Here is an 18,442-nt window from a genome sequence, read left to right as displayed (position 1 = left end):
CAAGGTCTCACAGTGTAGTTCAGGCTGACCTTGAACTCACTATGTGGCCCAGGCTGGCCTCAAACTTGTGGCAATCCTGCTCAGCTTCCTGAGAGCTAGGATTACAAGTGTGTGCCACCACCCTGGCCATTCTTTTAAATTTTGACACAGGGTCTTGCTAAGTCAATATCAGCCTGGACTATGTAATAGGACCCTCTTTCAAAAAAAAATTATTTTAAAGGATGTTTTGGGGATGTAGCTCTGTGCAGAGGGCTTGGGTTCAAGACACACTGCAATAGAATAAAAAGAAAATAGAGCTACTAGAGTGTATATTCTTCTAGGACTTCCTTTTAGAACTCAATATTCAGTCAGTTTCATTTAATAAAGTTTTATTCATAGGCATATTTTATAATCTATTCTATAAAGCCATATATTATAATACTATAATTATCAGTTTTATCTATTTTCCTGTCCATGGAGATTTGTGTGGTTTGCAATTCTTATTTCTGTGTTTTTTGGTGTTTTGAGACAGTCTCACTGTGTACCTCAGGCTGGCCTTGAACTCATGGCCATCCTCCTGCCTCAGCATCCCGGGTGCTGGGATCACAGGTGTGCACCACCATGCCCAGCTGCAGTTTTTATTTCCATTTCTTAAAAATGATACTAACACACTTGCCGTGTCTCTGGTTCATGTGTGTAAGTTTCTCCATGGTTTATAATTAGAAGGGGAATTGCGAAGTCACTGTTATATGATTATTTAAATTTATGAAATAATGAAAAAGCTTCCTCTAAAATGTTCCCATTTATACTCCCAGCATGACAGTATAAGAGTGCTTATTAATCTACATCTCTTACAATGACTTAATGTCAGAATTTGAGCATTTTTACTATTTCACGATTAGAACATAGTATTGATTTTCCTGTTTAGTAATGACGTTGGGAATTCTGTCATGTCTTTTTTTTTTTCTTCCAATCATTGAAAGGCCATGTTTGTCTTGCTGTGCTGGGGATTGAACCCAGGGCCTCTCACATGCTAGGCAAGCACTCTACCGCTGAGCTACACCCCATTAGTTTTTCAGTCTTGTTTTGAAAGAGCCTTGCTGAGTTGCCTAGCACCCAGTGCAGACACCACGGCTCTCAGCAATAACTAGGTATTCTGCCTGGTGCCTGTGGTCCTCTTGCTCTGCTATCATAGGCTTGCCCAAAGTCTCCAACAGGCTGGAAAGGTCCGCCCTGTGGTCAAGACAGGAAATACTAGGGTTCCTGTTTTCCAGGTTGGGCGTCAAATTTGGGTGTCAGGGTTCACAGTGCCCAGCTCCAGGGTGGGTGTAGGGTGGCAGCGACAATAGCTGTGCTTCTGGTCCTAAGCAGGAATTTCTGGTTTGGGTGTGAGTGTGTGTAAATGGCTGACTTGAAACAGTGCCACGGGGCTCAGGCCAGGCTGGGCACGTAAGTGGGTCAGTTTAGTGGGGGATGTTGTCCAGCACGAGGTGCCCTGTACCCTTGGAAGACCTTCCACTGCCGCCAGCATCCACTTTCATTGTCTTTGCCAGCTGCTCTTTCTGCTTGATTTTCTGTGATCAGAGGCAGCATGAAACACGGCCGGAAGGGTTCAGTGCAACAGTGCTCCCTTGTGACGGAGACTGACTCCTCTCCTGGATGGGCCTGCTTCCGTCTTTCTCCCCTTTTTTCTTGCCATTTTGGTCCATGAGTTTGGACTCTTGGGTATCTCCCACTTTTCCTGTTTTCCCATACCCATTACAATCACATACCAGTTTCTTTCACTGATTCCTTCCTGTTCCTCTGTTTTAGTTTTTCACATGCTAACCCTGTCCTGGCCCCCAGCCGTCTGCCTCAGTCTTTGTGGTGGTCTTTGACCCAGTAAATACAACATGAATTCTCCAAGTGTGATCCCTGGGCCAGCACCATTATCACTTGGGAACTTGTTAGAAATGCAAACTCTGATTTCATCTGAGGCCTCCTGAATCAGAAACTCTGGGTGGGGCCCAGCAGTTAGATTTTAACAAACTCTGGAAGAGTTCCTGCTGAGAAACAGCAGGGAAATCCACCTGCTGAAGACATTGTTTCATCATTTGCCTCTGGCTCACAAATGTTGAAGAACTCCTCATTCCCCACAGTATTAAATTCAACTTGAATCCTGGGCCCAGCTGGAATTCCAGGCTGTCACAATCATACCCGTTCCTTTTCAGCCTTACCCATGGCTCCAGGCAGTCTTCTCTGATGTCCCTGTCATTCCGTGCTGCCCCCTCTGTGTTCCTCATACTCACTCATGTCCTCTGGGGCTGTGAGAGCATCAGCTATGTCTGACTTCTGACCACAGCGAAGAGGTGCCTCCTCTCTCTGAACTTATTCTGGTCTTATGTATTTGTACAGTCTAACATGTTGGTTGACACCCATTCACTCTACCAGGCATTGACAATCATTCTAGGCATGTGGATTTTGTTTCCCCAAATAGATTATAAGGTTCTTTAGGTTTTTAAATATTAAATTTTTTTGTGCTACACTTACAACGTCTAATTACTTCCTTATGCTTTATATAAGCATTTTTCACACCTGGCCCGATAATAAAAACTGGTACATTTGTGGAAACGTGGATTCCCGAAGCCCCATCACAGGCCTTCTGAATTGGAACCTTCAGGGCAGGGTTCTGACAGTAAGTGCCTCAGTGTTTGCATCTTCAAGCATGTTTGGGAGACACCTATAAGGAACAAGACTTGACTTTTCCTTTAAGATGACTTCTCCATAAGAGGTGAACAGGAGGGAAAGCAGCTTTGTTGTCACATTTGGAGCCCTGGGTATTTGCTGAATGCCTGAGCCTGAGTCCAGGGAGTCCAGGAGGACCAATCAAGGAAGCCGAAAGGGTGCACAGATACATGACAAGAACACAGTGGGCGTGATGTGCAAGGGATGGATGACAGTTCTCCTAGGGGCATGTCACCCTAGTCAGCAGGTGAGGAGGACCCAGGGTGTAAGGCAGGCCAGGTGAGCAGGAATTGAGAGAAGCAAAGATAAAACAAAAATCTCTTTCTTTCTGTCTGGTTCTGTGAGCTGACTGATTTTGAACTTTTCCATCCACAAGGAGTAGGGACTTGTTTTCTTCCTCAGTCATACACTGCAGAAATCCCTAAGGGGGCTCTCTTGCTCTTGGGGTTGTATCATTTAGGCCTTATGTTACTTTGTAGATGGAGGAGCTGAGCTCAGAAAATGTAACAAGCTGTTCAAGAATCCATTGCAGAGACTACCTCAGACTCAGCCATCCTATGCCTCTTTTTTTTTTTTTTAAAGACATTTTAAGAGTTTAAAAAAATATTAATATTTTAGGGTCTTGCTATGTAACACAGTCTGGTCTCAAGCTTGTGATCCTCCTGCCTTAGTCTCCCAAGTGCTGGGATTTCAGGTGTGCACCATGCTTATGTATCTTTATTCTAAATAAAAACAAGAATAATTAATACCTAACTTCATGTCAAATTTTCAGAAGTGCTGCCTCTACCCAAAAAGTTAATAGCTAAGATGAATGGAGATGATGATGTTAAGTACCTATTACAGTGACAGATAAATATCTGTTTGTTCTTGTGGCTTTTGGATAGTGTACTTGGTCCCTAAATCTATAAATTCACCAATTTCCATTGTTTCAGCAATCAAGGGCATTGGCTTTGGAGTTATTTGGGTCAGAGTTATTTGGGTCCTAGTTCTGTCAAACACTAATTTTACTTGTAATTGTTTAATATTTAATGTTAATAAATATGTTCATAATTACATATTTCTCTCCAAGCCTGGATTTCTTTACTTACAAAGTGGTATTGTTAACACCCTGCACAGTTGCTATGAGGAATAAATGTAATGATGCTTGAAAAGTGCTTAGCACAAGGCCAGACATTTAGTGAGTATTCACACGTTAGTGCAATCAGTACCTTCTAACAAGGAGGCAGTAACGGGGAGTACCTGACCCAACTACTTGAGTTTGAATCTGGGACCTGCCTCTTACCACTGTGTGATCTTAAAAATATTATTGAACAGCTCACCAACTCAGTTATTCCCATGTTACAGACGAAGACCTACTACCCAACTCATGGGGTCACTATAAGGAATGAATAAGTTAATATGTGAAAAGTGCGCACTTAGTTCAGTGCCTGGCATAGCATATTCAGTAAACACTAGTTATCATTAAGTATTTCTTCCTCTACTTATTGGCTTTGAGATTTTCTGATTTTGAAGAAATGATCCTTTCCTGCTAGCAAGGCTGGATTTAAAAAACTTTTCTTTTTGTCTAGCCAGTTCTATGTTTGTCATTCACCCTTCCTTCCTTTGGGGAGAGGGAAAGCTCAGTCCCAGGGGCCTTCAGATGCACATTACCACCCTCAGCCCCAGTCTACATTTCTGCTTCTTACATTTGGAGGAGCTCTTTGCCCGGTGGTCAGAAAACAACCAGTTAGGCATGAAAGAAATCGCCAATGGTACAGGAACAAGAAGATTGCTGACAATGCATTAGATGTTTACAGCAATTTGGAAAATGAAGAAAAAAACGAGAAAATTTTAAGGACTATTTTAAAAATAAGTAGAATAATGATTGTGACAGACTAGAAATGCAGTTAAAATCCTTTGACACTGACTATTTTCCAGGGATGGAACGGAAGTAGTGTAGCATCTTTCTGTTAGGCCAAAGATGCATTGTTTTATTCCTTCTATTTTTCCTTCTGGATTTTCTCTAGGTAGCTCTAGAGATTCTCACCTAGGTTTGATACCTGTGGACCTTATCTTGTCTCCAGCAGTACTTCAGGTGAGTACAATCTAGCAAAGGATTGTCCCCTCCCGACCCTGTATGTCAGGACACAGTGCAACTCTATGGTGTCATGTGTAATAGCTTTCTACATGGCAGGGTACACAGACACAGCAGATGCTCATTGTCTTCCCAGCAGCGCTTCTCCGGTTCTGCCGGGTGCCCAGCTCTCCCACATGGGGCTCAGAGAAGAGCGGCTCTGACCTGATCGGCCTGAGCCCATTGCGGTGGTCCTCCTGGTCCCGTTGGTGTTACACTAGGCACAGGCACAGATCTTGATTCTGACAAATAAACATAAAGGGAAGTGTGCTGGGGACTCTAGGATTATCTCCTTATTCTTTCAGATAAATTTATGGGAAGAAGCAATCCTACTGGGTGTGGTTATGTTTACATTTGATAGGGACTTCAGGAGCTTTCCTTCAACCATGATGGAACTAGGAGTAGAAGGACAGAGGATCTGAAAACCAGAGTGGCGATGCTATACGGCATGCTATAGCACATGTCAGCCAGTCCTGAAGCCACTGACTTTAGGAGTTCTTGGTATGTGACACAATAAGTGTTCCTCATTGTTTAAACCAAGTTGAATTGTATTTTATCTTATGTGTAGTTGGACATACCTCAATAATATGTGAGCCTTTGTTCTGCACGGACAAAGACATTTTTTCTACATCTCATAATTTCAAGTTCTACCCCCTGTAAAGCCATGCAGAAAACCCCAGCGCAGCACAGAATAATTATCATCTCCCCTGAATTCCCAATTCCTTTATGGACTCAGTTTGATTTCTGTCTTGTCCTATATGTACAAGAGCCTAAAATGTCTTAATTGGTGTTCTCAATTTCTAATACATTACTGAGAAATTTGAGCACTTGAACATATCTTCTGTGCTGCTGAGGGTGCAAAGAGAAGTTTTGGCCTTGCCAGTGTGCGCATTGGTTACACTCAGTTTTGTGATGGGCAGTGTAATAATGTAAAGAGCATAAATTTGGAGGCTGAAAAACCAGAATTTGATTCCAAGTTCCATCATTTACTAACTATAAGTTTCAGGCAAACTGGCTAAACCTCTCTGTTTTGTTTTGTGTATAGTTAATAAAACCTTGTAGTGTTTTTATAGGATTAAAGGGAGCAATGAGTATAAAATGGCCAGGACATAGTGTACACTCTATAACATCCTGTATAATAGCTTGCTACCTCGCAAGGTATACAACTTTCCCTTATTCATTTGTGAAGAAGACAGTCAGCAGTGGACAGTAGAGGCAGAGGGTCTGATCAGAACTGAAAGATATTTGGACATGGTCTTCTTAATATCTCATTGTACAGACGAGGACACAGGGGTCCGGGAATGTGCTGAGCATTTCCAAAGTCCCACTGTTCCTTGTTGTGTTTTTGTTTTGGGGGGGTTTTTTTGGTATGGGGGATCGAACTCGGGTCCTTAGCTTGCGAGGCAGGCGGTGGAACCACTGAGCTAAATCCCTGGCCCTCCTTGTTGTGTTTTAATGTACACAGATGAGCTTCTTGCCCCAGAATGTGATTCTGATGATTAAGATCAATCTGTTCTCCAGCTTCGTCCCTTCTACCTACATTGAGAAGATGAGAAGATGAGGTGAGAAGATGAGAAAGGAGAGGTGAGAAGGTGTCAGATGAGAAGTGTCAGATGAGAAGGTGTCAGGTGAGAAGATGTCAAAGGAGATGTCAGTGGAAACACTTCCAAGACCAGGTCAAGTGGAATTGGGTAACAGTACTTGCCAAGGGATCCAAAAAGAATGCTACCATCATTCCTGAGAGAGAAAATGTGAAAATTGGAAATCTGAACTATTAAGCAAAAGCAGAGTTAGGAGTGAGGAGATCATTTCCACTAGAATTCAGATACTTTCGTAGGTATTAGCTCAGCAATTCAGTTAGTCTTAGTTTCCTATCTATGTATGGCATTGTTCTCATAGTTTCTCCCTTTTTAATTTTTAAAAATCACAATACATGGGAGAGAAGGAATGGAAACAAAGAAAGCAAAAATGTGGAAAGCCTTGGTCAGTGCTAAGTGAACAGAAAGTCAAACAGCAGCAGCCCACAGCACTTGACTTGCTCAAACTCAGTGCTACTGAAATCTGAACAAAGGAACATTTGATCTTCTTTTGCAATCCAGGCTTAGTAGGCTTTGTAGATAAAGGAGCAATTAGATATAGATTGTGTTCATTTGCTTGTGCATTTTGCACAGCAAGGGTCCATGGATGAGGAGACTAAGTATGTTTCTAAACTCATCCTGAATCAAGCACTGCTAGGCAGGGGGAGAAGGGCTGGAGTCTCCAGAGCAAGAGTAGAGGGATCCTGGCAGCTGATGGAGCTCATTGCAGGGAAGGGAGAAGGGCAGTGGTGACAACAAGAGTACATCCTATTACATGATTATGTTATGTAGCTAGGCCAATGATATTATGAACAATATTTATACTTAAGAAATCGACCCCAGAAGTCAAGCATTCATCTTGCCAATACATCTTCCTTACTTGACAGATACCTTACATTAAAAATCCAAAGGAACTGGATGATCCTGTAATTTAGCCAATTGTCCCTGTATTCTTTCTTGCAGACTTCCATACATAGTAACAATTTTATTATCTTTCTTAAAAGTTTTCATAAAAATATGAACTCAACTATTTAAATTCCTTCCTTCTCTTCTTCCTTCCTTTCTTCCTTTTTTCCTTTCTTTCCTCCTTCCCTCCTCTCTTCCCTCCTTCCTCTCCTCTCCTCCTCCCCTCTTCATTATTTAGACTGCCCTTCACACTAGACCATGTATTCTTAACCTATCTGTCCAGCTTCCTTCATGTCTCCCTGATCCCCATTTGGCCTCTTCCATTCCACAGGCTCATAAGCTTCCTTGCCGATGTGCACACTGGGTCCTGCGATGGACACCCCCTTCACTACCTCCTCTTACTGCCTGATTCATATCATCTGCCTTGAGAAACATTCCTGATTTGGGTTTCTCATTGGTCAAATCACTCAAGCAGAAGCCTCCTCTTCTATGCTTCATAACATTTTGAACATGCCACCACAACTAAGGGCTTGTCTCCGCCAAACTGTGAATTCTATAAGTCAAAAACTGTTTCATGGGGGTGTAGGTGTAGATGTGGCCTAGCATAGCACTTGGCTTGTAGAAGGTCCTCAGTTTAGCTTTGAAAGTGACTAAGCTCTCACAGCTGGTTGAAGTGATGTCCAATGAATTGCCACATGTGTAAGTCAACAAGACATTTCACCTGGTCATAGCCACACCTTGGTTGGGTCTGCTTCTTCCCAGGCTCCTGTTTATAACAGCACTTTTTTGGTTTTGATCTTACTTTATCTCTTTTATTCTCTTTTATAATGATGAAGCTTAATTTATCTTAAAGCCTAGGTTCCTGCTTTAAAAGTGTTATTATCATGCTGGGGATGGAGCCAGGGCCTCCTGCACACTGAGCATGAACTCTACCATTGACCTACACCCCTAGCCCTGGCTCATTATTTTATTATTAGAAAGCTAGGAAAAGAAAAACTTGGTACCTGTTGACCAAAAATAAATATTGAATATAACCAGTGACAGAATAGTTTATTTATAAAAATTTCAACATCTGTTTTATTATTTTAAGATCATTAATCAAATCATACCATTTAAACCATGAAGAAACTAACCGCTTTAATTACATCCAGTTTACTTAATTATTTATCCATTTGGGGATATAGTCATATATTGTTTACTGACCAAGATACATTCTAGGAAACATGCTTTTGGGGAATATCATGGAATGTACTTAGACAGATTAAGACAGCTTTGACATCACTAGGTGTTAAAGCCTTATGGGGCCATCTTCATACATGTGGTCTGCCATTGGCCAAGATGTGCTCCTGCAGCACGTGACTCTGATTAGTCTTTCACTGAAGGTTAAAATATTAGGTTATGGGTCAGCTGCTTTCTGTCCATTCACAGTAAAGACCAAAAATCAGGCAGCATGGGCTCCAATAACCAGAAGCAAGTGTCTCATGATGCCTTTGTATCATGAAAGATGTCCTCAGACTGTGACTCTGAAAGCTGATTTCCAGCTAAGATGGGCAGCCTTGAAGCCACAATGGGCATGAAATACAGTCTGGGTGACCCAGGGTTTGCCAAGGACTTTGCTGCTTTAGCACTGAAAATGCCCCATCCTAGAACACCTGTGAGTCCTTGGCCACTGCTCAGACCTGAGCAAACGAGATAGATAGTCTCACTTGCCCTGTAACTTGGTCCATCCTTAACTGATAAAGGAGCCAAGTACTGGTGACATGCTGGGAAGTGTTTCTCTCTCTGGCGTCTTTCATTTGTTTACCATTTTTCAATGTCAAATTCTTCCTTAGCCCTCAGTTCCTTAACTAGTTTTCTGAGACTCTCCCTTGGTTCAAACAAAGACCTAAGACAATTATTTAAATTTTAAAATTTATTCATATCAATGTGTTAATTCTCCTAGGTTTTGGCATTTTTAGTGCTTTATTCTCAGTCCTTAGACATTTTGGCAAACGAGAGCAGGCTTGGAGCTAAGTTTGTAAGGGTAGTCCAGTCCTTTTCTTAGGCATGACATCACACCATGATTCAAATGTTCCAGAATCCCAAAAAGTGTGTAACCCAAGAAACTTGACAGACAGAAGTGTGGAAGCAGGTCTAGGGGAGCCTACACTAAGAGAGAAGTAGGAACAATGTTAAAAGGTAGGGAATCTAGTTATTGGCATGTAGGCTATTTATATTAAAAATATGTTTCTGATGAAGATGTTGGTGAATATGGGGTCCCAGAAAAACATTATGGCTATTTACTTCATGTATTCAAAGGAATTATAATCATAACTAGGGTTGGTGTGATTATCCTAACTTTAACCCTAGCCCGAAATTTTTTACTCTGCCATAATAATAACCATACATGATTATGACCCAAAGTCAACAAGAAACCCTCCCTGCAACACACACCAGGTATACAGATATAAATATACGCACACATATAGCTTCATAAGGCAGCGTGGCCCACTTTGACAAATCTCCATGAATATCAAGTCCAAAAGCTGGTTCATTCATTTATTTATCACAGTACTGGGGGTTCAAACCCAGTGCCTCATGCATGGTAGGAAAGTGCTCTGCCATGGAGTTGCAGCCCCAGCTCTTTCTTTAAATTTTATTTTAAGACAAGATCTCACTGAGTTGGCCAGGCCTCACTAAGTTTAATGGCCCCAAACTTGTTGTGATCCTCCTGCCTCAGCCCTCTGCCTCCATACTAGGGATTACAGGCAGGTGCCACCATGCCTAGCTAATGTTTCAGTGCATCCTTGGGTAAATATGAACACATGGCTCCTTAGTTTTCTGATTCTAAATGACCCTCTGAACTGTTTTACAAATTATATTTTAATCTAATACACCTGTGCCAATCCATCCAGCTTCAGTAATTACCAATAGTCTACCATTCCTGAATCATCTGTACCTCCATCCTCTCTCCACCTGCCCTGACTACTATGTTTATTTATAGTTCTTTTATATGAAAAATGTATATTCATTGACTTAAATGTACAACCACATACTTATCATTGCACAGAACATTCCCATTTCACCAGGAAGTTCTTCGTGTTCCTTTCCAAATGTCCTTCTATCTCTCCTGGTGGCCAGCTTCTAGGTGGCCTGTGGTGATCTCCACGTGTTGGGACTACACCCTGCTCAGTCTCCTCCCATACTGAAGAAAGCTGACCAGGGGACTCAAGGTACTGTGCAGAGTGTAGGGTTTATCTTTTGTGGAAAGGCATTGCCACTTTCCACTGGCTGTCTTTTGGAGGACTCTTGGGTACAGTTTTGTTTTTTTTTTTTGGTACCGGGGATTGAACTCAGGATCTTGCACTTGTGACGCAGGCAGCGAAACCACTAAGCTAAATTCCCGGCCCCTCAGAGGACTCTTGGGAAGCCAGCTGCCCAAGTGTGAGAACAAAAGGAGCTCGGTGGAGTGGCCACCATGGGGCAAGCAGAGCCAAGAGGGAACCAGGAGGACCTTCTGCCAGCAGCCACGGAGACAGCCATCCAAGCCGGGACCCATAGCCTCCGTCGGTCAGGCCTTCCCTGACGGCAGCCCTGGCCCTTGTCCAGACCCTGCCCAGCCACCACTGGGCTATGCCACTCCCAAGTTCCCACTCACGGAACTGTGTGGTAACAGATGTCTGTTATTCTAAGCTGTTGCATCTGAGGTATTCAATATGCAGCTACAGACACTACTGCATTCCCAAAGTCTCACCTGTAACTTTTTCTTTTACTTTGTCATTAACTTTACCTATTCTAGAACTTCATACATATTCAATGGAATCATACTGTATATCATTAATAACCAATTTTATAATCTAATTTTATTTTTACTATTTTAAGCTTTGCCCTAAAAATTTTCTGAAGAAATTGTTGGATCACTTAGTAACAAAACAACATCCAATGGAGAAGCACCCAGAAATTCTTATTGGTGTGTATGTGTTTGTCATTTGTTATTGTTGTCTCATCAAGGTAAATACTTCTTTAATCCTTAGGAATGGTTCTTTTGAGGCGTCTCATATGACCTGGTGTCCCACTAGGACCTAGCTCAGGGCCTTGGACCTAGTAGGTGTTCAATAAATAAATACAGTAAGAAAATACACCACTGAGTTAATCACTCGTTGTCATCGATTCCAGCTGCCTGAGTGACAAGCTGACACACTTTGTGTTCCTTCCTACACTGCTGTATTTTGTCTCGCCCACTTTCTGAACTTTAACCTGTGTCATAACCCGCACAGAAGTAGGTGTGAGGACGAGCTTGAGCTTTCTGCAGCCATCCAAAGCAGCTAGGCCTGCATCTTGCATCACTGTGAGTCTGAGGTTCACACCCCACTCAACAGCCATAGGCTTTGGCTGGTATTCTATTCTCAGGAATGTCAGGATTAACTTACAAAGATGGGTACAACACAGTGTGTATTCTCGAATCCTCTTTTACCAACCAACCTCTTTGAATGATACTCACTCATTTTAGAGAAAATCTATAGCTGGGCGTGGTGCAAACCTGTAATCCCAGCACTCAAAAGGCTGAGCCAGGAGGATATCTAGGAGTTTGAGGTCAGGCTGGACTACATAGCAAGACCCTGCTAGAGGGGTATAGGGAGGGAGGGGAAAAGGGAGGGGTGGGGAGAGAGAGAGACTATACATTGCTTCCAAACATTAAAATAAGGGGCAGGGATTTAGCTCAGCGGTACAGTGCCTGCCTGGCAAGCACAATGTCCTGAGTCTGATCACTGGTTAAAAAAAAAAATCTTAGTCCATTTTTTTTTTTAGTATGGTATGTGAAAACTCTTCCATAATGGGAAATTGGCTAAATGGGGTGGAATTATAGAATTACAATATTAACAATAACTTCTTGGTGTCATCTCACACATATGGAAGATTAGTTGAATTGCAAATTTTTGCATCCAGTTACAGTTAAGAATTCAAAACACTGGGAAGTTAGTATTCCACAGACATACTTGGAAAGCTGAGTTGACCTTGTATTGATTCTTTCTATCTTTTCTCAAATAATGTTTCTCTCTCTCTCTTTAAAAAAGCTCTGGGTGGTTCATACTGCTGGAACCACAATCACTAGGGAAGTGAAATGCAAAAAGTAGACAACCGAGATTTAAATTCCCAAGCCTGAAAATATGATGGGAACATGCCGAAAACATAAGGAGCTAACTTAAAGAAGGAGATACCTTTGGGCTAAATCTGGGAGAATTGGAAAAACAAAAATTAATGATAGTACTAGATTATAAGCCATGAATCCATGGGTCCATACTGATGTAAATATCATTGCATTAATAAGTAAATGAGGGATTAGGAAAAGCTATTAATGTAGAATTCTGAGTAATTTGTGTAAAAAGGATGATGGAAATACAAAAATTGACAAATTACCATACTAATAATTGTTTTGGATCAAGAGTGGTCAACATCAGTGCTAAAATTAGCACTAAAATTAGCTCATGAAGTATTTACATGGCTTCAAAGTGTCTTCCCACAAGACACTTACTGGTAGAAAAGGGAAAAATAGTAAATTTACAGTGGGAAAACCTGAGAGACACCACTTTAACCAAGTTAGCCTCAATGTTGAAGGGACAAATTGGTACTATGTGTCTTCTGGTGAGCCCCACAAAGAGAACACAACATCATTTTTGTAGTATTCTTGCCCCCAAAACATATAACCTGAATTTAATCGTGACTAAAAACATCAAAGCTAAACAACAGGACTGAACACTCCAAAAATCTCAAGGTCTAAGAAGACATAGACTCCACAATGGGCCACATTGGGTTTTTAGAACATTAGCACAAGTCATAAACACAGATTGCTCACACATACACTTCCTCTCCATTTCTGAGTAGTTTGAGATAGGCCCCAAATCTTTGCATATTAAACAAGTTCCTAGATAACACGCATGCTAGGGGCAGAGGGAACATTTCAGAAGCCAGTGGTCTGGAATGGGGAAGCTATGGCCCATCAGCTACATTTGATTTAAAGCTTGTTTTCCAACATACAGAAGCTCTCCTTATTCATAAGCAATATGTTCCAAGATCTCAGGGGATGCAATAGTACCAAACCCCATATAGACTGCTTTTTCTCAAGGATTCACATCCTTGGTGGGATGGAGCTGGACAGCATGAGATTTCGACACACTAGTGGCGCGCCATTTTAAACTTATGCATTATTCCATTTACTATTTTCACACCACAGTTGACCATGGGTAACTGAAGCCACAAAAAGCAAAACAGCAGACAAGGGGGAAGGGGGCACGACAGCAGAGCGTGATGGAGCACAGCCACAACCAGGTGTTTGTAGCCTACATGGCTACTTCTGGCCCAGTGGAATAGTTCTCAGACCTTATGGCCCACAGAATACAAACATTTACTATCTTGCCCTTTCTGGAACAAACTCTGTCAACCTCTGATCTAAAATTTAAGTTATGCAACATGATAACTAAGAATATGTGTGATTCAATCTTGAATGAGAATCTAGATAATTAAATGTATAATAGTAGGACATTAGCAAAATTTAATAAACTTAATTTTCTGGTTTTGATCACTATACTGTGGTCATACGTGTAAAATGCTAATGCTTCAAGAATCTGGGTTGAGGATATATGGGAATACGTAATTTTTTTGAAACTTTGTGTAGGTCTGAAATTACTTTTAAATAAAATGTTTAAAAAGCCTATGGAAGGGCCGGGGGTTGGGTTCAGTGGCACTGCACCTGCGCACAAGGTCCTGAGTTCAATACCCAGTTCCAGAAAAAAAAAAAAAGCCTATGGAAGAAAAAACCCATTTGCCTTTCATAAGCTTAATATCACACAGGTGGTCAGGTTCACTGTGTTAACAAAGAGTACTTGAGGTATAATATTTAGATGATAAGAAAAAAATTGTATTAATCTCCCAAATTACAGAACAAACCTCAGCCTATGGATCAGAAGGCAATTGAAACTTTTATGTAGAAAGAATAAAGTATAAGAGGCATTTTGAGTTTAGAGGGGAAAAACCGCATTGACACCCAATTGGCCTCTCAAATACAACTTCTTGTCAGGAGATACCACTTGTCAGAAGCTTTTATAGGAAAAGCTGGCCAGTTGTATTCAACTGGCTCAAAATAAGCATTCTCAGTTATTAATTGTTCTTAATGATGCTATTACTGTGCTTGGTTTTGTCATAATAAAATTCCCAGATTGTCACCTGGTATCTTGGTACAGCCCAAAGAGGCTCTGTCAGTTGCATGCACATATCTGTACCTAGTTCAGGCAGCTGAAGATTCAGGAGACAGAAAAGATTCCAGCTTCCAGTACACCCTGCTCCCTGGGGGCTTCTCTTGTATTCCTTCTTCAAGTCCCCTGTAGAGAAATGGCCAAAAAACAGATTTCTTTCTATTTTCCATTTTTCTCCTACTCCAGACCTTACCCCAAGAATAAGTTTCTTTTTGAAAACAAAATCATTCTGTGATTTGTCCAGATCAAGCAAATAACTTCAACAATTTCTAATCCACTCAAATTTAAAAATGAGCCATTTGTTTTTTAATAATCAAGGCAAAGTGCACTTTCTTCTCCCTTCACACAGTTTTTCACTTTTTATTTTGCACTTGCAGTTTCTCCATAGATGTCCCTGGCCTTTCCTTGGGTCTCTTAGGACTGTAGCCTTAGGTGAGTCTCCTTCCTTGTGCGACAGATTCCTACTGGGCCCCCTTTGTACATTTTCTTTAGTTCTCACAATACTAAAGAAAGTGTGAAGAAAGCATTACTATCCCCATTTTCTAGGTGAGGAAACTATAGCTTAGTGATGAAAGATTTGCCTCACAGCTACACAGCATATTTCCTGCTTGTTCTTATCAACCTTATTTTTGCTTAATTTATTGATCAAAGATTATAAATACAGGTTGATCACCCTTATTTGACAACCTGAAATCTGAAATGCTCCAAAATCTGAAACATTAATCACTGAGATGATGCCACAAATGGAAGATTCCACACCCCGAAACTTTGGTTTCTTGCACAAAATTATTTAAAATATTGTATAAAATTAACTTCAAGGTCCATGTATAAGGTTATATATGCAATATAAATGACTGTTGCATTTGGGCCCTATCTCCAAATTGTGTACACACAAATATTCCAAAAAATTTTTTTAAAAATCTAAAACCCAAAACAATTTTGGGCACAAGCATTTTGAATAAAATATTCACAATTTGTAGTGTGATAGGAGCACTGTTATCAGCACCAAATAAAGTCCTTGACCCTCACAGCTTCAGTCTGGTTACAGAGACTTTTCGATAATCCAGTGCTAATTCCTAGTTCCCTTATCCACACAAATCAAAACATGTAACAACACACACAAGCAATATACACTTACAACAGAAAGTGAAGCTTGATTTTGTCACTATGAAATTTCCGGATTGCATGGGCAATGTCAAGAGTTCTTGAGTCTCAGAAGCCCTTCCTTGTGCACTTCACACTGTCCTGCACCCCAGTTCCACTCACGTGAGGGGCTCTTTGGCAAAAAAAGCATGTGGGCCTTGTTGTGAAGCAAAGAGGCTTTGATGGACAGGAGCTGGGGTCACCTTTCACCCTGGTCACGGGCGTTTCTGTCTGGAGGAAGGTCAGCTGGAGAGCTGGCTGCTCCATGTCCCCTCTGACCTGGGCATCATCCAGGACACCAAACAGTTGTAACCTCCTGCTTGTTGAATTGAGGGCATCTCCGTGTTTCACAAGTGGGTATTGTGTTACATTACAAAACAATATCCTATTAACTTTAATTTTAGAATTTTGTTGTGTGATAATGGCATTGTGGTTACCTAAGAAAACATGCATATTTTAAAGAGATGTATATTTCAGTGTGTATGAGTGAAATGATACCTTGGCTTTAAAATGTTCTTGTTATAATTAATTAGGAAACAAAGAGATACATATTTCAATAATAATAAAAACCCCAGATCAGATAAAGCAAGTGAGCAAAATCTTGATAACTACTGAATCTAAATGATAGATAGTTGGGGATTTGTTATATTGCTCTACATTTTTATATATTCTTAAAACTTTTCATAATAAAATGAAAATGAAAAGGGGTACTTACTTCTTTAGGAAAAAGTGTCACTTCAAAGGTTCTGAAGCTTACTGTCCTAAGTTTATCTTATCCTTTGTGAAACATAAATGTGGTTAGGTAGGAAGCCTAAACTCTTATGTCTCCATTTTATTCATTTTTTAAAAGTCATTTAACTCCTCAGGAAGTGGCCAAAATGTAATGAAATCCAACAAACAATGAGAAGGAATAAAATTCCTAACAGATTGAAACTATTTAGAGCATTCAACTACCTCTTAAATCATCAGTTCATTTTTAGTTTAAAAAGCAACTAGAAACAAGTATAAGAAATATTTGTTATTTATTACATATAATATGCAATAACAATGCAATATCTAAGATAAAATAAAATGTGTAACAATATATTATGTTATACATAATAATTATGCTCATAGATCTGGGCCTGGCCATGATGGTGCTGTTGGTTGCTCTGCACACAACCAAGGAAGCAGCCGTTGGTCATGTGATCCTGTTCCTTCTCTTAGGAGCTGTATTAAGTCAGACTCAGCTGGGTACACTGTGGCAAGAAATGTCATTTGCTTAATCAAGGTGTCCTCTATGTCTTTCACAGCCCAAGAACTTGTGAAACAGACATCTAAACAGATGGATTTCCAATTGCCACAGCAGAAGAGGAAACAACTGGAGGGTCATTTGGACTGGGAGTAGGATGTGTCCTTTTTACACACTCGCCCATTGTCTAGAACTGGTTACAAGGATCCTCCTAGAGAAAGGAGAAGAGAGAGAGCAACTCGGCTGTTCAGTGAGTAGTGTGTGTCTCTGGTACCAGTGGATGTAGGACAAATGTTCCCCTAACCTCGATCTGAGTGCACTATCACTTCTGTCTAGAGTAACCCAAAAAGGCCTGGGAGAGTGTTGTTTTGTTTTTTTAAAAATTAATTTTATTGGTACATTTTAGGTATACAATATAATGACATTCATCAGAGAGTATTGTTTTTGATGGATCTTCTAGAATGAGCAGTCCGTGGAAAGCAGTTTTGGGAGTAGTTATTGCAAGACAACGCAACAGCACAGAAATAAGAAAATACCAAGTGTGTTAGAGATCTACATTACTAGAAAGAATAGGAAGGCATGGGAATGGACACTGAAAGACTTCACTAGTCCCTTTGTAAAGAGCAACATCTCTGTTAACAGGTTTATACTACAGACAAACTTACTGAATATATTCAAAGCTTGAATTGATATTATGGAAGAGGATGGAATAATCTAACCATGCCTACTATAGATAAGGGTTCTTCAAAGGAAAGTAAAGATTTTCCCATGGTCATACAGCTGCTTAGTGAAAGAACCATCATTAAAATGCATGTTTCCTGACTCCAAATTCAGATTGCATGAGGCTACTCTAGTGTTCTAGAAGTAGCTCACAGTATGGATGAGACAGTGGGTAGGCCAGAGAAGTGAAGACCTATTTAGATAATTTTATTGATTTACTTTCCTGAATGAAACAAAAAGACCCCTGAACTAGAGCAGTTATCAAGAGGAATGGAGAATTACGTGACTGGAGTTAGATGGTCCTTTTCCATTCCTTCATGATTCCACATGCAGTATAAGGACTGCTTCTACTGCTGGTGAGATTGGGAGGAAGAAACAAGCACAGGTGACTTAATTTGAGTCTTCCTCTTCATTGTCCTCCTCTGTTGTGCAGTGGGGAGAAACTGGTGGCATAGCTTAGCTCAGACTGGGTGGGTGATTTTAATTCATTAGGGAGTAAAATGTTTGCCTGCTCATGTGCGGTGGGGTCAAGCCACATTTTCACACTCCACATTATCAATAAATAAACTATTTGGTTACAAGTTTCTCTCTCATGTGTCTTATATCTTAATTGGCCTAAACTCAGGAGAAGAAAGGGAGCAACTGCAACAGCTCTAAAAAGGCACAGCTCTAAAAAAGGAACCTTGGAATTTTAGAACAGAAAATAATTCATCAAGGTGATTCTCATTTTTTTAAAAAACCTTCTTTTTCTAAGAAAAGAAACCGAGTTGCAGAAAGGTTGACACACTTGAGGTCATAGTTGCATCTGAGTATTGAATCT

The 18,442-nt window shown here is 40.7% G+C and overlaps 1 non-coding gene across 1 annotated transcript; it reads right to left on the bottom strand.

The window, feature by feature from the left end:
- Positions 1–974: 974 nt before the first annotated feature.
- On the bottom strand, positions 975–1,046 carry Trnaa-agc (transfer RNA alanine (anticodon AGC)). Its single transcript has one exon. It is a non-coding gene; the product is annotated as a tRNA-Ala (tRNA).
- Between the last annotated feature and the right edge of the window lie 17,396 nt (positions 1,047–18,442).

This window comes from Heterocephalus glaber, unplaced genomic scaffold (assembly GCF_053883595.1).
Source record: "Heterocephalus glaber isolate CG9 unplaced genomic scaffold, H.glaber_assembly_v1.0 deba00000818, whole genome shotgun sequence".
NCBI lineage: Eukaryota > Metazoa > Chordata > Mammalia > Rodentia > Bathyergidae > Heterocephalus > Heterocephalus glaber.
Note: the sequence above shows the minus strand (reverse complement) of the source record. Positions and strands in the feature narration are given on the sequence as shown.